This window comes from Nuphar pumila, chromosome 6 (assembly GCF_984573655.1).
Source record: "Nuphar pumila chromosome 6, dmNupPumi1.hap1.1, whole genome shotgun sequence".
Taxonomy (NCBI): domain Eukaryota; kingdom Viridiplantae; phylum Streptophyta; class Magnoliopsida; order Nymphaeales; family Nymphaeaceae; genus Nuphar; species Nuphar pumila.
This window is the reverse complement of record NC_143254.1, coordinates 98,411,011-98,436,282: the sequence shown is the minus strand read 5'-3', so window position 1 is coordinate 98,436,282 and position 25,272 is coordinate 98,411,011. Positions and strand designations below refer to the sequence as shown.

The 25,272-nt window shown below is 38.1% G+C and overlaps 1 protein-coding gene and 1 non-coding gene across 2 annotated transcripts in view; both read right to left on the bottom strand.

Moving 5' to 3' along the window:
• Positions 1–6,951: 6,951 nt before the first annotated feature.
• LOC149835352 (uncharacterized) overlaps positions 6,952–25,272 on the bottom strand; it is an 80,334-nt gene continuing 62,013 nt past the window's right edge. Inside the window, exon 2 of the mRNA XM_090008419.1 lies at positions 6,952–7,089. The gene's annotated coding sequence lies outside the window, so the exon portion shown is untranslated. The remainder of the gene's footprint in view (positions 7,090–25,272) is intronic.
• Positions 14,160–14,298, bottom strand: LOC149835353 (small nucleolar RNA Z247). Its single transcript, XR_016432895.1, has one exon. It is a non-coding gene; the product is annotated as a small nucleolar RNA Z247 (small nucleolar RNA).

Below are 25,272 nucleotides of genomic sequence, written 5' to 3'. Positions count from 1 at the left end.
TGAGGCCATCGGGCTCATCTTTCACTCTGTACACCCATTTATTCAGCAATGTTTTCTTCCCCTTCGATAATTTGGTTAGCACCCAAGTCTCATTCTTTTGTAAAGACTTGATTTCATCTTGCATTGCTAACTCCCACTCAACCGAATCTTTCACCTGCATTGCCTCAGAAAAATGTTCTGGCTCTCCAGAGTCAGTCAACAGTAAATAATGTAAAGACGGAGAATACCAAGTCAAAGGTTTAGGTACTCTAACAGATCTCCTCAACTCAGGTGCAGGAGTGACTGGCTTTGTGTTATAGTGTACCTCGATTGTCTCAGAATTCTCAACAGGGATATTTGTTGAGATTTCCTCCAAATCAATCTCTCTCGTCATCTCTCCCTGTTTTCCTGTACCCTCTGATTCTACACTGGGCCTATCCTTGTAGAATATATTCTCATTGAATGTTACATCATTAGTTCTTATTACTTTCCGGCTCTGTTCATCCCAGAAATGATAACCAAAGTAATTTGAACCATATCCAATAAAATAACTTTTTAGGGCCTTAGCATCTAGTTTATCCCTTTTCTCAGAGTCAATGTGTACATAGGAAATACAACAAAAAATTCTTAAATGAGAGAGATTTACCTTCTTTCTCGTCCATTCTTCTTTCGACAGCTTTAGATCGAGTGGGACTAACGGACCTCGGTTGATAAGATAAGTTGCGGTGTTGATTGCATCAGCCCAGAATGCCTTTGGCAAACCCGCGTGCAGTTTCATGCTCCTTGCACCCTCATTGAGAGTTCGGTTCATCCTCTCAGCGACTCCATTTTGCCGTGGTCGATTTGGAACAATCCGAGTCATTTTAATTCCGTTTTTCGCACAAAATGCTTTGAACTCTGCACTGTCATACTCGCCCCCGTTGTCAGACCGTAAGCCCTTGACTTTCAACTCGATCTCATTTTCCACCTCCATTTTCCACTTCTTAAAAGTGACAAACACATCAGATTTATTTTTCAAAAAATAAACCCATACCTTCTTGGTGGAGTCATCAATGAAGGTCACATAGTATCGTGAGCCTCCAAGGGAACAAACAGGGGCTGGTCCCCAAACATCAGTGTGTACCAACTCCAATTTCTCTGCCCTCGGTTCTCTTTCAATCTTCGAGAAACTGACCCGTTTCTATTTACCTAACACGCAATCCTCACAGAAACCAATGTATACAGACTTCAAGTCTGACAATAGTCCCTTTGATGCTAACACCTTCATCCATTTCTCGCTCATGTGCTCGAGTTTATAATGTCATAACTTAGCATCTGCTTCCAAACTCACCAAAGCAACAATATCTTGGTCGTTATCAGTCATGTACAGGGTCCCCAATTTTCTTCCATGTGCAACAACCAAGATTCCTTTCACAATTTTCCAAAAACCATGTCCAAATACCGTTTTATACCCGACACTATCCAACTGACCTATTGAGATTAGATTTCTCTTTAAACCAGGTATATAACGAACATTATGCAATGTCCATTAGGACCCACAAGCAGTGCTAATATGCACATCACCCCTCCCCATAATATTTAACTGCTCATCATCAACTAAATAAACCTTACCGAGCTTTTCGGTCACAAAGTTGTGCATAAGTTCTTTGCATTGAGTGGAGTGAAAAGAGACACCTGAGTCTAGAAGTCACGACTCGATCGGACTGTCCACGCTCAAGATCAGAACGTCCTCAAAACATGTAGTTTCTTCAACTGTTGCATTCACAGACTGAGCGTTGTCTTGGTTCTTCTTCTTCTTAGGGGCTTTGCAATCTCGCTTTAGATGACCTTTCTTATCGCAGTTCCAACACACAAGGTCACCACAAGGTCTTGACTTATTCCTTCTCTTTGACCATGACTTACCACGGTTTGAACTCTGGCCCCGTTGGCAGTTCCTCCTTCTGCCATTGAAACTCAAGGCAGCGCCCGAGGATTCTCATGACTCCTTTCTCCGAATATCCTCATTGAAAATCATATCTCAAATTTTCAAGAGTTTTAACTTCTTCTAGCCAGACGAACTGCTCACCGCAGTTACCATCGCACCCCAACTCTCAGGTAAAGAGGAGAGTAGAATGAGAGCTTTTATGTCATCATCAAAATCGATGCTCACCGAACTCAATTGGCTCGTGATGGTGTTGAACTCATTGATATGATCTGTCACAGAGGCACCCTCAACCATCTTCAGATTGAACAACCACCGCATCAGATACACTTTGTTAGAGGCGGATGGCTTCTCTTACATGTTTGACAATGCCGCCATCAAATCAGCCGTCGTCTTCTCATTTGCAATGTTAAACGCAACATTATGAGACAGGGTGAGACGAATTACACCTAGGGCTTGCCGATCCAACAATAGCCATTCTTCTTCCCCCATCGTCTCCAGTTTCTTTCCCGATAAAGGCTGATACAATTTCTTTTGATACAGCAGATCCTCGATCTGCATTTTTCAAAAACTGAAATCTTTGCCGTCAAACTGATCGATCTTTCCCTTTCTCTCTTCCATTCTTGCTTCGATGAACCTTGCTCTGATACCAGTTGTTAGGAAAAACACAAGCAAGAAACAACCGAAGGAAACAATAAACAAAAACGATCAAACAAAACACAGGAACAACACACAAATTTACGTGGAAAAACCTCTCCTCAAATCCGAGAGAGAGTAAAAAACCATGGCCGCCCATAGAGAAATCTTATTGCTCTTTCCGACTGTTACAAGAGAGAAACAAAACTAGGTATTTATACAAGACAAAAGCGACAACCCTAAACCTAAAAAAATCGGGTCTGATCCATAAGAAACCGGGTCTCCAACATAAGCCCCCCAAAAAAATTCTTGGGGGTGGGGGGGGGGGGGGGGGGGGGGCTGGCCCCACAACCCCCCGCCAGGGGTGCCCCCCCGAGCCCCCAGCGTTGACCGCGCAATGGGACTCGCGCCGGGGGGAGCCCCCGACCCCCCCCCCCCCCCCCCCTTCCTGCAAGGGCAAAAATACTGAATCAGGCTCCACAATCAGGAGCCCTGGAGCACGCTCATCCTGCTGACCCTCTTCCTTCTCTACATCATGCTCGCTGGAGCTGTGCTCGTCCTGTCGTTCCTCCCGGAGCAATCGGCGGCATCGAAGATGCTGAGGATGATCAGCAACGTGGTGGCCATCCTCCTCACCTACAGGCCGTGCTTCTGCCGGACATGATGTGGATGGGGTGTGTCTTCTTCTTCACCCTCACCCTCTTCATCATCCTCTCTGTCCTCGACTGGAGGCTCGGGCTCCATCAGGACCCCAACACCTCAACACGATCGTCTCGCTCACCGCCGTCTCTTTCGCCGCCGTCCATTGTTTGACCTGACATTAGTCTTTTTTGTGAGGATGGACGCTTGGATCATCAGGTTTCGATGCATAATTGGGTTTGTCCAGCGATCCAATTCTTGTGTTTGTATTTTCTCTATGTATGGTTGTTGTTGTTGTTTTTTGCTAAAATAACTTTTTTTGTTTTGTTTTGGTAAATCTCACCCGTAGATATGACTGACGTAGTCTTTTTGGTGAGGATAGATATTTGGATTGTAAGATTTTGATGTGCTTTTGAGATTTTTCAGTAATTGAAACATCGAAGTCTCATCACTCATCAACACTAAAAAAAAAAATCAGCTTTTTCTTTAAGAATAATTTTTTTATTAGTTAGATATTTGCAAAGATGAAGTTGTCTGCATATAATATGAGAAAGTTTAGTAGGTTCAGTTTAACAAGACCTATTTGTGAATAAACTATGCAAGCGGATGATTGAAGTCAATGAGTTCCTGAAACCTGGGAGTGGTCGGCATGACTATAAAAACATTGATTTAACGGGCATATTTATAGCCAGCATACTTAATCAATCATGGACCAAACTCTTGGTCACCTATGCTTATCGTAGTGTAGGTTGTGAATGGGAAAAAGATTGTTCAAGAAACGCTGGAGTGCCCTTTAAATTTTGGATTTGATTTTTTCCTTTTTTCAAGAACCGATTTTCATGACATTTAAGCCCTGTTTGGAATCTCGACATTTATGGTAACTGGGGAAGGAAGTATGAAATCCACAAATCCAGTGGATATAAACTCTGCGTGTTCACAAAAACTTATAAATCCATTATTGAAGCTGTTTGGGAGGATATGTGGATTTCATAGTTACCCCCCTTCAGGTCCACGGATTCCACAAGGACATGCAAACATGGTACTTGCATTTGCTTTTGACAGGTTAAAAAGATTGGACTTGGTGATCTACACCTCTATATTGGAGGTGCATGAACTAGGTCTACGCCTGGACTCCACGGTACTAGGGTGAGCAGACACGTATCAATAAACTTGAGTTAGCGTTTGAGACTACAATCTTCACAAAACAGAAATACAAACAAGTTTTGAATTTCTTCCAGTGGGTGGAGAAGACCAGTTTCTTTTATATGCAAATGCTTAAATCAACTGATACACTCGGTAAAATTATTAAATCCCAAACCAAAAGGTTGAAGAAGAAAGCCTAAAACAAGCAAATTAAATAGCTAGTCCTAAAAAATGTGCAGCCATCGAGTGAAATAAAAAACAAGAGAAAAAGAGGATTTTTGTCTTCCCAATTCTTTCTAAAAAATATTTCAGGAAAAAAAAGCTGATTGCAAACTTGAAACGAAGGCAGTGAAAGGAGTGAAAGCATTAGGCGAATCGAACATGTGTCTTTACCTGTGCTACTGTACACACAAAAAAAGAAAAAAATAAGCAGAGAAAAGACCACGACGACCAGAAGCTCTCGACTCTCAGGCGACCTTGACCTTGATGGTCTTGGGCTTCCCGGGCTGATGCTGAGGCACCTTCGGCATCGTGACGATGAGCACTCCGTCCTATTAGGCAACCGAGATGGTGTTGGCGTTCTCGAGGAGGGTGAATTTCCTCTTGAGCTTGCCCTCCCTGCGCTCCATTCTCAGATGCTTGCCTCTGGCTCATCCTTTCTCTTCCTCTCCCTGCTTATGTTGAGGATGTTTCCGTTCTTGACCTGAACGTTAAGAAGGTAGGTGAAGCTTTATTGTGGGAGATGGAATGACATCGAAATGGGGTGTTGTCAACTTCCACCTATCCATGGTGATAGTCGAATTGTGGAACTGGCTTTGTTTTTTTCACGCCAGTTTCATGATTCCGTGCTTTTTCTTCATCTCGAATAAAGGGAAAAGGTGTGGATTCTAAGAATTCACTATGGCGCCCTCCAGTCAGGAGATCCTAAGCAGGGCCTTAAACATACTTCAATTTCCACACAAAAATTTCTCACATGGTTTCACGCTTTCCAAGCAAACTTTCCAAGACTACCAAAATTCTTAGAGCCCGTTTCGATGATGGGAAGAAGCAAAAACTTGAGTTTTGAAAACCTAGGTTTACACTAAAGGCAAGAAGTCTGGTTTTCTCATTTGTTTGGTGGGATGACAAAAACCTGAATTTTCAGGTTTACGATTGTAACAATTTTAACATCAAAAAATAGAAAAGTATGATGCTTTGGCCATTTTTTCGGTCAGCCATGGCAAGCAAAGATGCGTCATTGCACAAATATTGCACCCTCCATCTTTGGTTCAGGGCCAGTCAGGTGTTGAGCCCAAGACCTGATGGAGGGCGATCGGGTGATTAATGCACAATTTTTGTGCAATCATATTGCACCCCATCCTCTTACCAGAAGATACAGCCTGACCATTTCCGATCACTGAGCAGACGAAAAATGCCCGAAAAAACAATGTTTCATTTTCCACCCAACCACAGGCCAAAAAATGCTCAAATCAGTTCCAGTTGAAAGGCATCGAAGCAGTCCGGCCATTTTCAGATCAGCAGGTGGCCGGAAAATAGTCAGATGTGCCAAAAATATCCAAAACAAAAGAGTTATATTTCAGCAATTTTCCAATCACCCACCAACCAAAAAATAGCCAAAATGATACCAGTTTTGCTGCGCACTAGCTGTACCATCTCAACCATTTTCCAACCAATCAGTTACCAGAAAAATGACAGAATAATGGTAGAAAAAAAGAAAAAAGAGTGTGTGGCCATTTTCCAGCCGGCGACAGGCCAAAAATGGCTGGGCTGATATCAGACCGGGCAGCCGACACTAGTGTGGCCATCTCACCGGCCAGAAAATGGATGGGTAGGTGGAGGTTGAAGGGAAGAAGGAAGGTGGGGTTGTTGAGCGGATTGTACCTAGTTTGCCCATGAAAAAACTACCCTACACCAGTTTTTTTTTTTGTTAAAAATCAGGGCTGTAGAGCCTAGATTTGTGTCATCCAAACCGATCATAAACCATATTTTATTTCAAGACCTAAACCAGCGTTTTGAGCTTCATCCGGACGAGGACTTCGCATCTCTTGGTAACTACATAGAAGAAGAAGTGGGGGGAGGGCACGGAAGGGGGATGCATCCGACATCATTTTCTACACATAGCCTCAGCTGGCTCTGATTTGGTCGCCCATCATATTTTTTCCTCAAATTTCTTATCTCAGTTGGTCGTCTCTGTAAAAGTCAGCCGTCCACATCGTAAGTCAAGGAGGTAGGGTTAGTCGATAAAAAACCGGCCCTACATCCGGAAGATCAAAGGTCTTCATTCCGCGTTTTTAAGATGGACGGCGAAAGAAAGAGCCCCGTCACCCTTCAGCACGAAGGATTGATTAGAGTGGGTAACGCTCCTCATCACGCAACTAGGGTTTCCACCGGCCTCCTCCCCAAATATGCCCACCGCCGATTGTGCAGATTTTGGGGATCGCCAACAACTGATGAAGAAAGAAGAAGAATGTGTGGGCGGTGGAAGCAATCGATAGGGCTGATTCTAGCGCACGGCGTGCCCTATCTTACACGATGAAACTCCCCAACCCCATAACGGAGAGGGAGAGAGAGAGTCCGTTCTCCTTACTACACATCAATAGAATGGTCTTCGTATAAAAAAAAACCAGATGGTGTTTATTTTCTTGAACGTCATAGATAGACCTATTTACGTAGATACAAGAACACACGAACTTTCATTTAATCAACATAAACTAAGCACAACTCTTCCTTATTTCCTAACTAACCAACTGTGTTTAAGGTGCACAGATGACCTTCCTCCCCGGATCAAGCATGCAAAGCGGTGGTGGAGAGGCGTTTCTCTTAAGGAGGGGCGCCTGCAGGTCCTTGGCCGTCCCTCTTACTCCGGCCGTGGGCTTGCTCTGCTGGGGTTCCTGGAGGCCGAACTTCCAGTAGATAACGATGATGAAGATGGAGCCGGCGGTGATGATGGAGAAGAAGACCCACGCCATCCACATCATGTCTGCCGGCACGGCCGACCACAGCCTTATGCCGTAGTTGTAGGTGAGCAGGATGGCCACCACGAGGCTGACTCTCCTCAGAGCCTCCGACTCCGGCGATCTCTCGGGGAGGAACGACGACACGGAGACGGCTCCGGCGAGCATGATGTAGAGGAGGAAGAGGGTGAGCAGGATGAGGGTGCTCCATGGCTCCTGCATCTGCGTCGTTTCCATGATGATCCACGCACGATCTCGCTGCTTGTGGATGATGGGCAAAGACTCGAAGCTTTGGGTGTTTCGTATAGCTCGGCCTAGTACTTATAGAATCGTCCAGCAGAACCATCTATAGCCAATCCCCCTTTGCCCGGAAGCAGATCAGGTCATGCTGAAAATGAGCGTTTTTGTTCATGCGGACATCGTAGCCGTCTGTTTGCATGTTGGATGAATGCCACGTGGTTTTGTTGACTTTTGAGCTTTTCAAAATGCAAATCGGATGGCCACGATGTCAGCATGAGCGAAAACGCTCATTTTCAGCATGACGTGATCTGCTTCCCCTTTGCCCCCGATCAAATGTCACAATCTGAAAACACTCGGCCCTTTGCCCCGATCAAATGTCGTCACAATCTGAAAACACTCGGCTTCTACGTTAATTAGCTTTTTAATTTTCCACGAGGAAGACAACTGGCCCAATCCGAGTCACAATAGGTGGTCAGATGTAAATTACTTTCAGCTGAAAGGAGAATACTCTTGGTGAGGATTCCAAGTAACGAACCTGATAAATTTCATCGAAGCTGCATGAAATTGGCTTAAAACATGCATCGAGTAAGTGATTAGCAAGTCTTGTGACTGTCAAGTACCCTTTAATCGACAATACTTGAGTAGGTTCTTTGTGAAAAAGAAACCTCAACCTGAGAATGAAAAATATTATATTGTGTTATTACTATAAAAGGCTACAATATATTATTAAAAAACAAAGACAAAAAGAAAATACATTAAACGTGGTGAGGCTAGAAGCCTAACTACATGGTAAAATTACTCTCACACTCTCTTAGCAGTTAACACGAGAGAGAGGTTCCTTTTTATATATATATATATATATATATATATATATATATATATATATATATATATATATTACAAATCGACTATTTCTACAGTTATACAACTCAAGAAGTTTATCTTTATCCACTAGATTACAGGAATACTCCTTGCTGTAAACATGATCATCGGATATATGTTGTTGCTCATTTGATGGGATATCATGCATGGCAGCCTGATCATTATCGAAATTAGATCTGAGTTTGTTGGAATTGTTATCAGATCTAGAGTTGGATTTGTTGCTTCTGTTTGAGTTGAATCTGAATTTGTGCAATACTCTAACATTCCCCTTCAAACTCAAGGGTTCGGAGAGAATCTTGAGTTTGGTACAAAGATTTGAAAAGCGATGAGCTGGCATCAGTTTTGTGAGGATGTCGGCAATTTGATCAGCGGATGAAATGTGACAAACTTGCAATGGATTTTTAATAATTCGGTCTCGAACAAAGTGGATATCAATTTCCACGTGTTTGCTTCGTTGGTGAAAAACAGGGGGTGCTGACATATAAATGGCACTAACATTATCACACCATAATATAGAAGGGGTTTGAAAAGAAATATGAAGTTCTTGTAAAAGATACTGAATCCAAATCAACTCGGCAGAGCTGTTTGCCACAATTGGGTATTCTGCCTCAGAGCTAGAGCGAACCACAATGGTTTGTTTCTTTGAACTCCAAGAAAGAAGATTTGGTCCAAGAAATATCGCATATCCACTAGTTGACTTTCGATCATCTAGATTACCAGCCCAATCCGCATCACTATAGGCATAGAGACGTTGATCAAAAGACGCCTAGATATGAAGACCATAGTGTAAAGTTCCTTTAATATATCAAAGCACCTGTTTGACAGCCTGCCAATGGTCAAAGGTAGGTCTTTGCATGAATTGACAACATTTATGTACAACAAAAGATAGGTCTGATCTAGTAATAGTAGCATATTGAAGTGTCTCAACAATTTGCCTATATAGAGTAGGATCATGAAAAGTCCCTGTATCTGATTGAAGATAACCGGAGCATGACATAGGAGTAGAGATTGGCTTGGCTCCAAGCATATTGGCACGTTGAAGAAGATCTCCAAGATATTTTCATTGAGATAAAATAACTCCCTCTGAATTAGGTATAACTGAAATCCCAAGGAAATAATTTAGTTCTCCAAGGTCTTTAAGGGCAAACTCATTCTGAAGGTGACTGATCACTTTGTGAATATGAATTTCTGAATTCCCTGTAATAAGGTTGTCGTCCACATACACCAGAATATACATAGCAAAATTGCTTTGATGTAAAACAAATAGATATGTTTCAGTAGTAGAACTCTTGAAAGCCATTTGTTGAAGGGAACAATTTAGCCATTGATACCAAGCTCGGGGTGCCTGTTTAAGACCATACAAAGCCTTTTTCAATCTACAAACATGATGATGACAAGAGGGATCGATATATCCCGGTGGTTGAACCATGTAAACCGTTTCTTGAAGTTCTCCATGGAGAAAGGCGTTGATAACATCAAGTTGTCTAATTTTCCAGTGTCTACTGATAGCTATAAACAAAATGGTTTTTATGGTAGTTGGTTTGATAACAAGGCTAAAGGTGTCAAAATAGTCTATTCCTTCTTTCTGATTAAACCCCTTAGTAACAAATCGTGCTTTATACCTTTCCAAACTACCATCAGAATGTCTTTTTATCTTAAATACCCACTTACAATCGATCACATGCTGATTTTTGCTTGGTGGCTCAAGTACCCAGGTCTGGTTTTGAACAAGAGATTGCATTTCTAGGTTCATAGCCTTCTTCCAATGAGGACTTTGTGATGCAGTAACACGATGTAGACTCGCTATGCACCGATCCACGATCCAAACAGATCTTGACACACGCGGAAGCTTATACGATAATGAGTCCGAACAGGACTCTATGGAACAAAATTTTGGGACCTGTGCACTCTGTTTTGACGGATGTGGTCTAAATAAAAGTTGTGTGTGACTCACACACCTTTCCAACAAATCTAAAAACACTGGATTCAGATCAGCGGTGTTTGTTCTATAGACTCAAACTGAGACTGACGAACAAGGCTATAACAGACTTTTGGATTCTGCAGACAGTCTGTTCGACAGGGTTTTCGACCCTGCAAATTGTAGAGTTTATAAAAACTTTCAATTGATAAATTGAAAGTCAAATCAAGACCTTTCCAACGAACTAAAATTTGTAATTTTTTGAGTTTTCTACATGGCTCTACAAATTTTTGAATTCTGGAAAATGGTATGAGTGGTTGATAAAATAACTAAATTTTTCACTATTCGATAGCAGCAAAGATTAATATTTTTGAGGTTCTTAAACGAAGATTTAGTTATGACTTTAAACATGAAAGTTTTAGATCTATGTTTTAGATTTTTACAAAATCAAACAAAATGAATTTTCATGCAGAGAATCTCCAGATAACGAAAAAATACCAAACACCACTAGGAGTGTTCTGAACCAAACTGGTGACAGTGGTTTCCTGTCAGGCCGAGACTTTGACAGCACTTTTCAGAGACTCAAATGGCCGATTCACGAAGTGGCCTAAACTACAAAGTTGTAGGAAATTGTCTTAGATTTTCGGGAAGCTAAAGAACGTTGAAAATGAATCTGTATCGAGGCCAATACGATCATTTCTTTAGAAATGTTTTTAACAACTCAGGATTCAAGAATCTAGGTTTTGAAAGAAAAATCCGAGTTATGCATTAACCAATAAAACTAGATATTTGTGAACAATAGAATCACTCCGTAACATAAAAGACTTCTATTTATTCACTAGAAAAACAATACATAACCTATTGCAACTCACAAGTAATATACTTTGAAAGAAACAACAACAAAAAAATACCAATGATAAAACAATGAAGATGTAAGAACAAGAGAACCCGGGAATATGATATCCGGATGACGAACACAATGGATGTCTCTGGGAAGCAGTCGACACCAGAATGACGATTCATGAACAGCCACTTGAATCAGCCGCCAACTCGAACCACAAACATTTGCATCAACTCGCAAGGTCGATCTTGACAAGATCACCTTCACACCAGAAACGACTTTCAGTTCCACCTTCACCAAAGGAGTCTTTTTTTCTCAAAACCAGCCACCAAAACAGATTTTTTTCTCTTTTTTTAACCAGCCACACACCAAAAATGAAAATGAAGAAGCCCCCCTCCCCTTTGTCGACCTCCACACATTAAAAGACTTGGGGCTTGAAAAAGGGCCACATTAAAGAGCCAAATGGCCTTCCCAAGCCAACCTCATAAACTGAGCTTGACTAGCCTATTTTTGGCCATAAACATTAACAAGGGCCAAAAATTATTTTTGACTTGGAATAGTCAAAATTGAATTTGAACCAGGCCCAAATTAGTCCACCCCAAAGTGGCGCCAACTAGGGCTCCACTGAGATGGATCGAGATCCAGATCCGAATCGTGCAGCAAATTGGATCCTGCACCAAAAATACATTAGAAAATGCAAATGAGAAAAATAAAAACTACCCACGTTCCCCATACACCCTCTAGTACCACAAAAGAATCCTACAGGGCACCAGAACTATCCAGATCCGTAAAATTTGACTTCTAAAAAAAAATAAAAAAATAAAAATATATTTAACGTAATTCCTCACATGCCAAAATGGAATCGAATAATAATAAAATACAATCTCTAAGAAAGATGCACAATATCTTAGATATTGTAGTACTATAATCAAAATGGATCTGGGTTGGCAGAGATCCAATTGAACCCTGATAGTCCTGCACGATTGGATATGCCTTGGATCGCATCCTGGATTGAATCTTGGGAATTGAATTTGGATCCAATTCGTCTTCAAAGCTCAGATCTTCAGGATGCTCTGCATCACTTTGATGGGCTTGTTTGAAAGTGAGAGGTTATTGATCAACAAGGAGATCTGATATAAGGGCTGTGGTTAAAGGATGTATGGTGGAAGAATAGACCTTTGGAATACGAGTTCCATCTTGTGACCTGGTGACCATATGATGTTTTTGAAGAGGAGGAGCTTGGACTTCTGGTGAGGGAGGTGCTTCAGTATGTTCATGATGGGATTCATTTGGTGTTTGGATTTCAATTGAAGGTTCAGGTAAAATAGAGATTTCAGTGGATGACTGTCGTTCCGAAACAGGTGGATCAGGTTGACCTTGAATAGTAAAAGGTATGATAACGGGTTGATAATCTTGGGTTTTAGGATGAAGGAGTTTGATCTCTTGGAAGGAAAACCTATTTTCATCAAAGATCACATTTTGAGAAATTATGATCTTTGATGAGTTAATGTCAAGACAGACAGACCCTTTATGTTTGTTGCTATATCCAAGAAAAACATGACATGAGGATTTGAAATCTAGTTTATGACTACGATATGGACGTAGGCAAGGATAACAGGCACAACAAAAAAATTAAAGAAATTTATACTCTGGTTGTTGTTTGAAAAGTTTTTCATAAGGTGATTTGTGGTTGTTGACAACATTGGGTAGATGATTTATAAGGTAAACGATAGTACTGAAAGCAAAGCTCCAATATTTACTTGGCACACCAGCTTGGGGAAGAAGACACAACCCAGTATCGACTATGTGATGGTGTTTGCGTTTTACATAACCGTTTTGCTTATGTATATATGGACAAGATATCCGATGTTCAATTCCATTTTCTTGGAGAAAAGGTTCAAGACTTTTGTATTCTCCTCCTTTGTCACTTTGAAAACATTTGATTTTCCTTTCAAAAATATTTTTAACTTTTGTTTTGAAAATTCGAAAAACATTCACAATATCAGCCTTATGAGAAACCATGTATATCCATGTGTATCTAGAGAATGCATCAACAAAAATAACATAATATCTATATTTGTCCAAGCTTATTTCTGGCGCAGGGCCCTAAACATCAGAAAATATAAGTTCTAAAGGCTGAGAAATAACATGTTGCGTTATGTCAAAAGGCAAAGCATGGCTTTTTCCCTTTTGACATGCATCATAAACCTTATCCAATTTAAGTTTTTGAACAAAAGGTAAATCAAATCTATTAATAACTTGTTGCACAACTTTGAAAGCAGGATGTCCCAGACGCGGATGCCACTGATCTACTGAAGTTCTTTGACCAATGCATGCCTCCTTGTTCCCCTTGTTTAATCTTACTCGGTAGAGACCCTCATGGCTCCTCCCGTGCATTATTTTTGCACCTGTTTTTTGGTCCTTAACACAAAATAACTCAGGATGAAATTCAAACATTGCATTGTTATCTTTGGTGAACTTATTGGCAGACAGTAGATTTCGAGTAGCCTTAGGAGCATGCAAAATGTCATTAAGAACAATATTTGAATTTGAAAATTTAAACTGTGAATTTCCAATATGAGATATCTTCAAACTTATGCCTCCAACAGTCTTAATATTCCTTTTCTTCATAAAAATTATGGACCGATAAATTATTCAAATCGTTGGTTATATGGTGGGTCGCGCTTGAGTCTGGATACCAGTTTCCATCATCCATGTCATTAGACGCAACATGAAATACTTGAGGTTGAGATGCAGCTGATTTTGTTTGGGTCGTGTAATCTGATAACACGTCTTTACAGAGTGACCCAGCTTCTCACAATATTGACATATGATACAATTTATTATTTTGATTGAAATTGCCTCTACCTTGATTGTTCTTGTAATATTTGCCTCTATTGTTGTTCTGTTTGAAGTTGTTGTTGATGCCACCAGTCTGTTAAGCAAAGTTGACAGACATCAAAGTATCACCTTGTCCTTCATCACTTTCAGCAAGTTGAAGTTGTGAATCATGAATGAGAAGTAGACCATGAAGCTCACTAAGAGTAACAGAGTCAGTACTGGTAGTAATTGAGGTCCTGAAGGCTGAATAGGAGGATGGCAGGCCACACAAAATATATAAAATCAAGTCATCATCAGCAACGGGTTTTGACGCCATGGAAAGCTGTTGGGATATGGTTCTTGTCCGGTCAAGATATTCATTAATTGTTCGATTTCCCTTCTTCAGAGACTGCAACTGTTCATTCAGGTGCATCACACATGAACGTGAATGAGCTACATAGGTTTGTTTCAAGTTATTCCACACTTAATAAGATGTTTTCAAACCAACTATCTGAGTATGAACAAATTCTGATAATGACGAGATAATCCAGCTTAACAGAAGCTGGTCTTGTCTGATCCAAGGTAGATAATCAGGATTCAGCTTTTGAGTTTTACCATCTGTAGATAATTTGAACTTTTGTGGACATGGTCTAGATCCTTTGATCAGACCATAGAGATCATATGACACCAAAATGGGAGTGAACTGAGACTCCCATAACAAAAAATTCACAACATTCAACTTAACCTTTAAGAAATGTTATAAATTCGAAGGTGAAGACAGGTGGTTTTGAAGACTGGCACTTATCTGCTGATTAGATTCTCCTGACTCTGAAGAAGACACCATTACAATAATAGAGAGCCAACTCCAAACAGATAGCTCAAGGATGAGAAGAAAACAGCTCCAGAGAAACCAATTGAATCCTATAGTGGCTCTGATACCATATTAGAAAACAAAAGCAGAAAGAAAATATAGTATAACGTGGTTCGGCTGAAAGCCTACGTCCACGGTAAAATTACTCTCACACTCGCTTAGCAGTTAACACGAGAGGGAGGTTCCTTTATATATTTTTCTTTTACAGTTCAACCTTTTTCACAGTTATACAACACAAGAAGTTTATCTTTATCCACTAGATTATAGTGATACTCCTTGTTGAGATTCACATGATAAACATGATCATCGGATATCTATTGTTGCTCATTTGATGAGATGTCATGCATGGCAGCCTGATCATTATCGGAATTAGATCTGAGTTTGTTGGGATTATTATCGGATCTAGAGTTGGATCTGTTGGTTCTGTTTGAGTTGAATCTAGATCCGTGCAATACTCTAACATATATATTACATCTATTCGTGTATCCCATGATTTGAGGGATTCAAAAGAATTCAAAAATACAAAATGTTACAAGACTTTACATGAGAGTCTGGTCAATCTGATTTCACCAAATCTTATCTCCATGAGTTTAGAAACCTCCATGATATCCTCATTTTACATGATATCCTCTTTCACCTTAAAATCTTACCATTTTAATTAGAATTTCAAAATTATGTCAGTTTAGCAAATTACCATCTCAACGATAAAGATGAAAGATCATCTTTATCGGTAACATTCCTCTCAAGTTGGAGCATGTGGATCCAACTTGCTAACTAATGTATTGAACTAATCCTTACCAATATCTTTGGTAAGAATATTTGCTCTTTGAAGCTTGCTCAGAACGAACTAAGTACACATAGTGCCATTTTGAATTTTCTCTCGAATAAAGTGGTAGTCTATCTCGATATGCTTAGTACGCTCATGAAAAATAGGATTAGTTGTGATATTTAGAGTGGACTGATTGTCACAATATAAGTACGCTGGTTGTGGATGAGGAATTCTAAGATTTATAAGAAGATATTTGAGCCATGTGAGCTCACTTGCTGCAACTGCCATTGATTGGTATTCTACTTTCGCAAAAGAATGAGATATGGTGGCTTGCTTCTTAGTCTTCCATGAAATAACATTGTCTCCTAAAAATTACAAAATCCAGTAGTCGGCCTTTTGAAAAATGGGCAGCTAGCCCGATCAGAATCTGAGTAGCATGAGAGTTGAAGCAGACTGCTTGATCTAAGCAAGAGTCCCTTTCCAAGAGTGCTTTTAAGATATCTAAGGAGTCGTGTGGCTGCATCCTAGTGAGGTTGATAGGGTTCATGCATGAACTGGCTGAGGATATTTACTAAATTGGGTTGGATCCTTGAGAACGACCCTGTTGTGATCAAATTTAAATTTTTGGTCCATAGGAACATCACTTGGACGTGATCCAAGATAGCCAATATCTTTTAAGATATCTAAAACATATTTCCTTTGGTTTAGAAAAATGCATTCTTGTAATCTAGCCACTTCAATGCTGAGGAAAAATTTTGATTTTCCAAGATCCTTGATGTGAAAATGTTGATGAAAAAAACTCTTGAGGTTTTCCACTATCTCATTATCATTTTTAGTAACAAGGATGTCATCAATATATATGAGCACATATGTATGTTTGTCACCATTTTTCAGAGAAAATGGTGAATAGTCCGCCAGAGATTAAGTAAAACTCATATGTCGAAGAGCTTCAAAGAACTTTGCAAACCATTGTCTAGTTGCTTGCTTATGCTCGTAAAGAGACTTATTGAGTCGACATACCAATTGTTCCCCCTTAGTGGAATATCCGGAAGGGACTTTCGTATAAATTTCTTCATCCAAATCCTCATGTAAGAAATCATTATTCATATCAAGTTGGTGCACATGCCAATAAAGTATTGAAGCAAGAGTGAGCATACAACACATCATAACTAGCTTTGCAACTGGGGCAAAAGTACTATGGTAATCCAAAATTTCCTGTTGGGTGTACCCCTTGGAATCAGGCTTTATATTGTTCAATAGATTCATTAGAACAATATTTGATCTTATAGACCCATTTTGAACCAATTGGTTTCTTTCCTTCAGATAGTTTGGTAAAAGTCCATGTATTGTTCTCCTTCAAAGCTTTCATTTCAGTTGCCATGGCTTCTCTCCATTGGTTATCATTAATAGTTGTTTGAAAATTTTTTGGTTCAACATGGGATGAAATGAAGACAAGAAAGACAAGATGTTCATTTGAAAAACATGAAAAGAAGATATAGTGACTTAACGAAAGACTAGTTCCTTGTCTCTTAGGTGACGTTGTGTGAGCATAAAGTGCAGCGTATGAGCATTCATAATCCTCAAGGTAGGCTGGTTTGGCCCCGGGTTCGGGTTGAACGTCTAAGTTGTCATGAATTTGGAGAATTGCCTAGACTTTGTTCAAGATTTGGGTGGTCGCTGAACTCAGTTTGGATTGATTCAAAGGCTTTGATTTGCTCAGTGGAGATTGGGCTAGTATCAATGTTTTATGGAATGGTAGGTTGGTTATGAATTTGTGGCTCATGGCTTCCTACAACTAGTTTAGGCAAAACGTGATGGTGAGGAGGGTTATTCAGTGATGAGTGAAAAGGAAATATATCCTCATGAAATACAACATCACGACTGACAATTTTTCTTTTCATTTTCAAGATCAAATAATTTGTATCCTTTTTGTCCAAAAGGATATCCAACAAAAAATGCATTTGCAAGACTGAGATTCAAACTTATGCTTGTGATGGATGTTATGAGCATAACACAAGCATCCAAAAATATATAAATGCTTGTAATTAGGTGTTGAATCATAAAGCATTTCATGAAGGCTCTTATTTTCCAAAATTTTAGAAGGTATCATATTTATCAAATAGGTCGCGATGAGAATGCATTCTCCCTAAACCACTATCGTTAGAAAATAACGAGTCTTGCATATAGATGGTGTGGGATATCCACCCCAAGTATCTATATGAAACAAATCAAAAGGATGAAAGGTGGTCTTTTCACTATGAGGAAATGACAATCGTGTTTGGTGTGCACAAGGACAAATATCAAAATGACAATCATTAAACAGAATGAAATTTAAAAGTTGAGCAATAGTTTTTAATCTATGAGAAGGAACATGACCCAGACGCCAATGCCAAAGGTCGATCCGGACAACATGGATGGTTGTCACAATAGTAGGTACGGTGGTCACAGTTGTAGTAGGAATGATGGTTATGGCAACCACTTTATTTTTGTCTATGCTATTAGAACTCATCTCAAGGAACTATAGACCTGGATGCACTTCACCCACTTCAATCGTCATCCTCGATCGAAGGTCCTAAATTTTACAATGAGAAGGGAAAAAAGTGACATTACATCTTAAGGATTTAAAAAGTTTATTTACAAAAATTAGGTTAAACTTAAATGAAGGAACAACTAAGACATGATCAAGCTTGATTTTTGAATTCACATATTCGGATCTAGTGTTAGTTATGGGAGAGAACGACATGTTTGGAAGTTTGACATGTTTGATAAAATCACACTATTTTGAGTTATCCGATAAAGAATATGAGGAACACATATGATCGGTGGCTCCAGTATCTAATATGCAAAATTTTGAGAAAATCAATTTTGGAGAGAGATGAGAGTGACTTGATATGTTGGTCATTGGTTAGATTTTACGTGCAGAGATAAACGATAACAAATGATTTTGTTGCTATAGAGTGGACGATGGTACCTCACTACTTGAAGAATTGTCACCATATGATTTTTTTGGGGAAATATTGACTGATTTTTTGGGAAAACTATGAAGGAAGTAATAATGGTTTTTAGTGTGGTCCAGCTTGTTGCAATGATCACATCTAGGCCTTTCACGCTCACTTTTGTCCTTCGCTCGCCCATCACATCCTTGGTGTTGTGGTGGACGATAATCAGTGTCCACTGCAACTGCCATATTTTGTTCAAGGATGAGCGATGTGTGCACACTGCATTGCCTTTCTTCTTGAAAAAGAAGATTATATGCCTTGTTCACGAGTGGCATAGGGTTCATTATGAGAATCTGCCTACGAACATCCATGTACATCTCATTCAGTCCCATCAGGAATTGAATAAGACATTCTTGTTGTTGTAGTTTCAGTATCGCTCTAACTACCCCACACTCACACATAGGTAAGGGAATTTGAGTGGACAATTCATTCCATAGTATTTTGATCTTCATATAGTATGCGATAATAGACATGTTTTCTTGCTACAATGTGACAATAGACCTATGAATCTCAAAAATTTGGGGTCCATTTTTCTGAGAGAATCATTCTCTCAAATCATTCCAAACGGCACTTGCAATTTTGCAATAAATAACACTTTGAGACAAATCGTGAGAAATGGAATTTATGATCCAAGAGAGTACTATATTGTTGCATCGCGTCCATGCTAGTAGTTGTGCAGAGGTGGATTCGGGCTTTAATAAGGATCCGTCAATGAATCCCATTTTGTTCTTGGCCGATAGAGCAACCATCATGGCATGACTCCATGTCAGGTCATTGTAGCCATTTAGTGGACTTGTCACCAGGAGTTGCCCTGGATTGTCTGATTGATTAAGGTAATACAGGTTGTCAATTGCCTTGATCGTCATTTGAGAAATGGGTTGTACAGGGTCATTGTTAGCAACTTGGCTCATGATGGCGAATGATAGATGAGGGATGAACAAACTGTATGAGAGGTCCTTTTAGTGCTTTGATACCATGTGAAAAGGAAACCTTGATGTGAGAATAGAAAATGTTATATTGTGTTATTACTATGAAAGGCTACAATGTATAATACATCCATTCGTGTATCCCATGATTTTAGGGATTCAATAAAAAATATAAGACATTACACGAGAGGCTGGTCAATATGAGTTTAGGAAACTCCATGATATCCTCTTTCACCTTCAAATCTTATCATTTCAGAATTATGCCAACTTAACAAATTGACATCTCAACCATCTTTATCGGTAACATTATTCAAGAGGATCTCCTTGGTCTATCGAAAGATGTAACTTTTGCTCCATGGAAAAATTCCCTGAGTTGTGTAATAGACTACAGATTATTTATTTTAATAATAATGTCATCGACGTAAGCTAGGTGTGCAATAAATGTAGACCCAGATCGATGAGTGAATAATGTGTAATCAACCTAATTATTGTAAGAAACCAGCTTCATTAAGAGAAAGAGAAAATTTTGCAAGCCAATTTATTGATGAATGTTTCAACCCATATATGGACTTGTTAAGGAAATGTCAATCAATGATAAGATAAGGAAACATCAATGAAAGGTAAGTGTTATTTGTATTGATAATTGAATCAACATATATAGTTACAAAGGAATGTATCCCACGATTAAAGGGATTGAAGATTTACAACAATTATAATAGATCTCAATAGATAACAACAATTACGTGAACAACTCTTCAAGATAAAGATAAGAATGCATGTGAGATGGATACACTAATAATATATAACTCTATCAGTCGAGCTTAATCGAGCTTTTCTGATCTCCTCTACTTGTTTAAGCTTGGCTCATTTATGTATACCAAGCATAAATCCATGCTCAAGCTCAACTCATTTACTTTCTCAAGCAAGTTCGAGCAGATCTTAAATGGGTCAGGCTCGAATTGACCTCAAGCTACCTTGACTCATTGTGTAGCCCTAGCTTCAGCAATAACAAAGGGAATAAACAACACTAAAGATGGAATTGATTAGAAGCAACTATCATCATAACAACAATTTCATAAATTATCCAACATCTTCATGTCCACCACTATTTAACATCACCTTTCAATTGTTTTTCTACACTCTAAGAAATATATAAACCAACAACTGACCCTAATGTGAATTGTATGTATTTGGTTTGCACAAACCAGACCCAAACCGCACCCAATAAAATAACAAAAAATGATCATAATATCCTTGTAAAATGGTGTTTTTTGAAAATGCCTCATAATTTGCTGAAATCCTCTCTATGTTCAAAATTCTAATTCTGGACTTTTTTAGGACATTTATATTTTTCACAAATATAGTACAACCTTCGTAAATCATTTTTGTGAATGCCTCAAAAAATGTATGAACCTCCTTTAACTAAATATTCTCGATGTATGTTCGTAAATATAGTATGACCTTTGCAAATCAATTTTATGAATGTCGTAGAAAATGTGCAAAGATCCTCTAACTAAATACACATGATGCACATCCACAAATATAGTACGAACTTCACAAATAATTTTTGCAAATATTTTAAAAAATATATGAATCTCCTTTAACTGAATACTCCCAACGTGCATCCATAGATATAATGCAACAATCACAAATCATTTTTGTGATGGTCTACAAAAATGTGTGAGCCTTCTTTAACTAAATATTCCTGACGTTTGTAAATATGATACAATGTTTGCAATTTTTTTTTTTCGAATGTCCCAAAAAATGACTATAGCATTGAATCACATGACCCACATTCCCATAAGGTATGGACTACATCTGCAAAAGTCAGACGTTCACAAGACCCACATTCGCAAGCGTTATATGTGGAACTCCTATTAACACAAAACAAATATAATTAAGATACAAATGTTCTTACCTCCACAAAAATGATTTGTGAAACTAAAGGATGTTCACACATTTTTTGGGACATTCACAAAAAATGATTTATGAAGGTCATACTATATTTGTGGATGTGTGCTGAGAGTATTTAGTTAAAGAAAGTTCACACATTTTTTTGGGACATTCACAAAAATAATTTGTGAAGGTCGTACTATATTTACGGAAGGGTAAAAATATCCTAAAAGGGTGAGAAATCAAATTTTTGACATGAGGAGGATTTTGGTAGATTGTGAGGCATTTTTTAAAATATGCCATTTTACAAGGACAATACAATCATTTTTAAATAAAATAATAACTTTATTTTGTTTACGTTGAAAATGCAAATCTTAATTGAAACTCGGTTTGGCCTGAATTAGGTGTGAAATTTCATAAACCATACTCCACTTCATATATTAATTGGACTCTTTGAGTTCAATATGAATTCTAATTGAACCTCTTTTGTAGGGGTAGAACCAAAAATTTAAGCTAGGATGGGCACAAATGCACAGTAAAAAGAAAAATTAATTTGTATGATAATAAACCATACTAGCAAGTACAAAAAAATTTGAGGAACTACATTATGTCATATTCATAAGTAGGAACCTTGATTGAAGCTAAACAATGTGTTTTCAGGAATAAAAAATTTATTTAAGAACCACGTAGTATCATAATAACATCCTGAATATTCCACAATTTAGCTTTGTTTGATATAAAGATCAAGTAAAGTACATTCCATAAATAATGCAATGTCACTAAGCTCAAGTTTCGAACTTGAAATTCATTCAACAAGACGTGACAAAGGAACACAAATATCTTATAAATAATTAGCTAATTAATTAATTAACTTTCTAACAAAAATATAAATATTTTATAAATAATTAAAAAAGTATAAGCCACTCAAAAGAAAGAGGAACATCAAACATATGTAATAGATTTTATGTCTTTCCCCAGTTTATTTTTATCATTAATTATACACTCACTTTTTGATAAAAAATATTAATGTGCATTTGTATATTAGCATAGTTAAGTGAAACCTATTTAATTATTCCTTTAATCAAATCATTAACTTATTTAATTGAAACAAAAAAATAAACACATACAAATTGAAACAAACAAACAAAAACCTAAAATTCTCATCTATGTAAATTGAAACAAAAAAAAAAACTAAATGTTTAAGTTCTAACCAAAGTCATGTATTCATTATTCGTATTTTAATGCTAATTAAAAAAAAAATACTTGACACCCTAAAAGCATAATTCAAAATTTATGTCATTTAAACAAATACAAAATCAAAACCCTAATTCTTATATCATCAATTATGCATTTATGTTAATCAAGTTTGTAGAATCTTAATTAAAAAATAAAAAATACCTAAATTAAATATTTAACTTATTTAAAAATAAAATTAAAATCTAAATGTTATTAAAAAAAAACTCTAAAACCTAATTAAATATTCATGCTATTTAAAAAAATATTGAATGAAAACCTCAATCCTAACAAAAATCACTCATAATAGGCATACATAAGATAATTAAAATAAAAAATAACAAAACTCCAAAATTTCTAACTAAAATCAACCATGTGGATTATGTATAATGTTAATTAAAAAATACATAAATAACTAATTAATATTCATCTCATTAAAAACCTCAATGCTAATTAAAAAAAAATGCACAGAAGCCCTAAACCCTACTTATTGAAATGCAACTATTTAAAACAAAATAAATCAAAACCTAAACCCTAATCCTAACAAACAACAATCATAATTTCATATGTTAATTGAGAAAACATAATGAATTACTAATTAAAAATATTAATTAAAGTGCACATGAATGTGAGAGAGGACCTTGTTCTTTGCGCGTAGAGGCAACAACATGTGTCAGATGGACAGTATAGGCATGTGGCTGTGGAGTCAAGTTATCAGAGAGAGAGAGAGAGAGAGAGAGAGAGAGAGAGAGAGAGAGAGAGAGGCTGAAAGGATGGGGTCAGGCCCCTTTTGGGTCGGGCATGAGTGACTACCCATACCATACGGGTCAGGATGGGCACCCATGGGGGACTTTTGGCTCTGCCTCCTATTTCTTTGTCATCAAACCCTAACCTTATAAGGTTTCGTAAGGGTTAAGTCTGGGTCAAACCTGATCCATTGATACCTTTACCCGAGCCCGACCCCATTCATGTTGGTCTATGAGTTTCGACTCAATTTTTTTTTTCTTTAAAACCTAATTGATTTAATTTTCCTTCGGGATAAATTTTCTTTCCTTCAAATTTCAGAATTGGTCTAGAAGATCCGAGTTCCGACTCAAATTTTCTTCCAAATCCAATTCATCAAGTTTTCCTTCTTTTAAATTCCAGAATTGGTCTAGAAAATCCAAGTTTCGACTCAAATTTTCTTTCAAATCCAATTTATCTAATTTTTCTTCTGTTAAATTCAAGAAATTGGTCTAGAAAATCTAGGTTCCAACTCAAAATTTCTTCCAAATCCAATTTGTCTAGTTTTCATTTGAAAATTCGAATTTCTACTCGAACCTTCTTTTAAATTCAAGAATTGGTCTAGAAGATTCGAGTTCTAACTGGAATCTTCTTTCAAATCCAATTTGTCTAGTTTTCTTTTGAAGACTCGAGTTTCGACTCGAACTTTCCTTCTAAACCTGACTTTGCGTTGGTACTTTTTTAAAATCCAATGTTCGTGCTGGCATCTTTTCAAAATCCAGCTTTGTGCTGCCACTTTTTCAAAATCCAGTGTTCGTGCTAGTACTTCTTTAAAATCCAGTGCTTATGCTGATACTTCTTCAAATCCAGTGTTCATGCTGGTACTTTTTCAAAATTCAATGTTCGTACTGGTACTTTTCCAAAATCTAGTATTTATGCTGGTACTCTTTTAAAACCCAGTGTCATGCTGGTGCTTCTTCAAAATCCGGTTTTCATACTAGTGGCTCTTCCAAAATTCAATCCAAACACTAGTCTTGCATTAGGATTCATGATCAATGCCAATCTTCTGACCTGCGAGCCAAACAATCTTTATCAGACCTTCGGGTCACTCCAGTCTGTCAATCAGACCTCCAGGTCAACCAATTTTTATTAATCAAACCTCCTAGTCGCCCATTTCACCAATTTTGTCAGTCCAACCTTTGGGTCACCAATTTTACCAAGCAAACCTTCGGGTTATCAATTCTATCAAAGTCAATCATTTTTCAACCTTCGGGTTGCAGCCGCCAATCATGGTCTTTCAAGATTCAACCTTTATGTCGAACTCGTTTGTCAATTGGCTCATAATCAATTATCAATCATTTCTCTTACGAGAAACCCTTTTTCATAGGGAGAGTTCGAGGGAGCTCGTTCTTTTCGCATGCAATTTTTGTTGGTTCGTTGAACACCTTTTTAGGGAGAGTTTGAAGGGACTCGTGTTTCGCGAACAGTTTGCAAAGCAATTTTTTATTATCACACAAGGAACCCTGTTTCTAGGGAGAGCTTCGACGGAAGCTCATTCTTCTTGTGGCCCTTCAATATTTTTTGTTAGGTCATCCCATCATCGAGGGCCCTTTTCTAAGGAGAGTGTGATAGACTCGCTCCTCTATGATATTTTTCTCGACCTTTGTTATCGGTCACCTTTTTCATAAGAGAAGTTTAAAGATAAAGAGTTTTGACAAAAACTTTATTTCTCTTCGAAAGTTCATTTTACAAACACCTCCTCTTCAGGGAATAGAAGAGTATTTTTTATTACCTGTTCAGGTAAGGGTCAAGTCTGAGTCTCTTTTTTGGGAAAAGGAGAGGAGAATTTAGCCACAGATGTGTCAATTAGACCTCAAGTGATTTC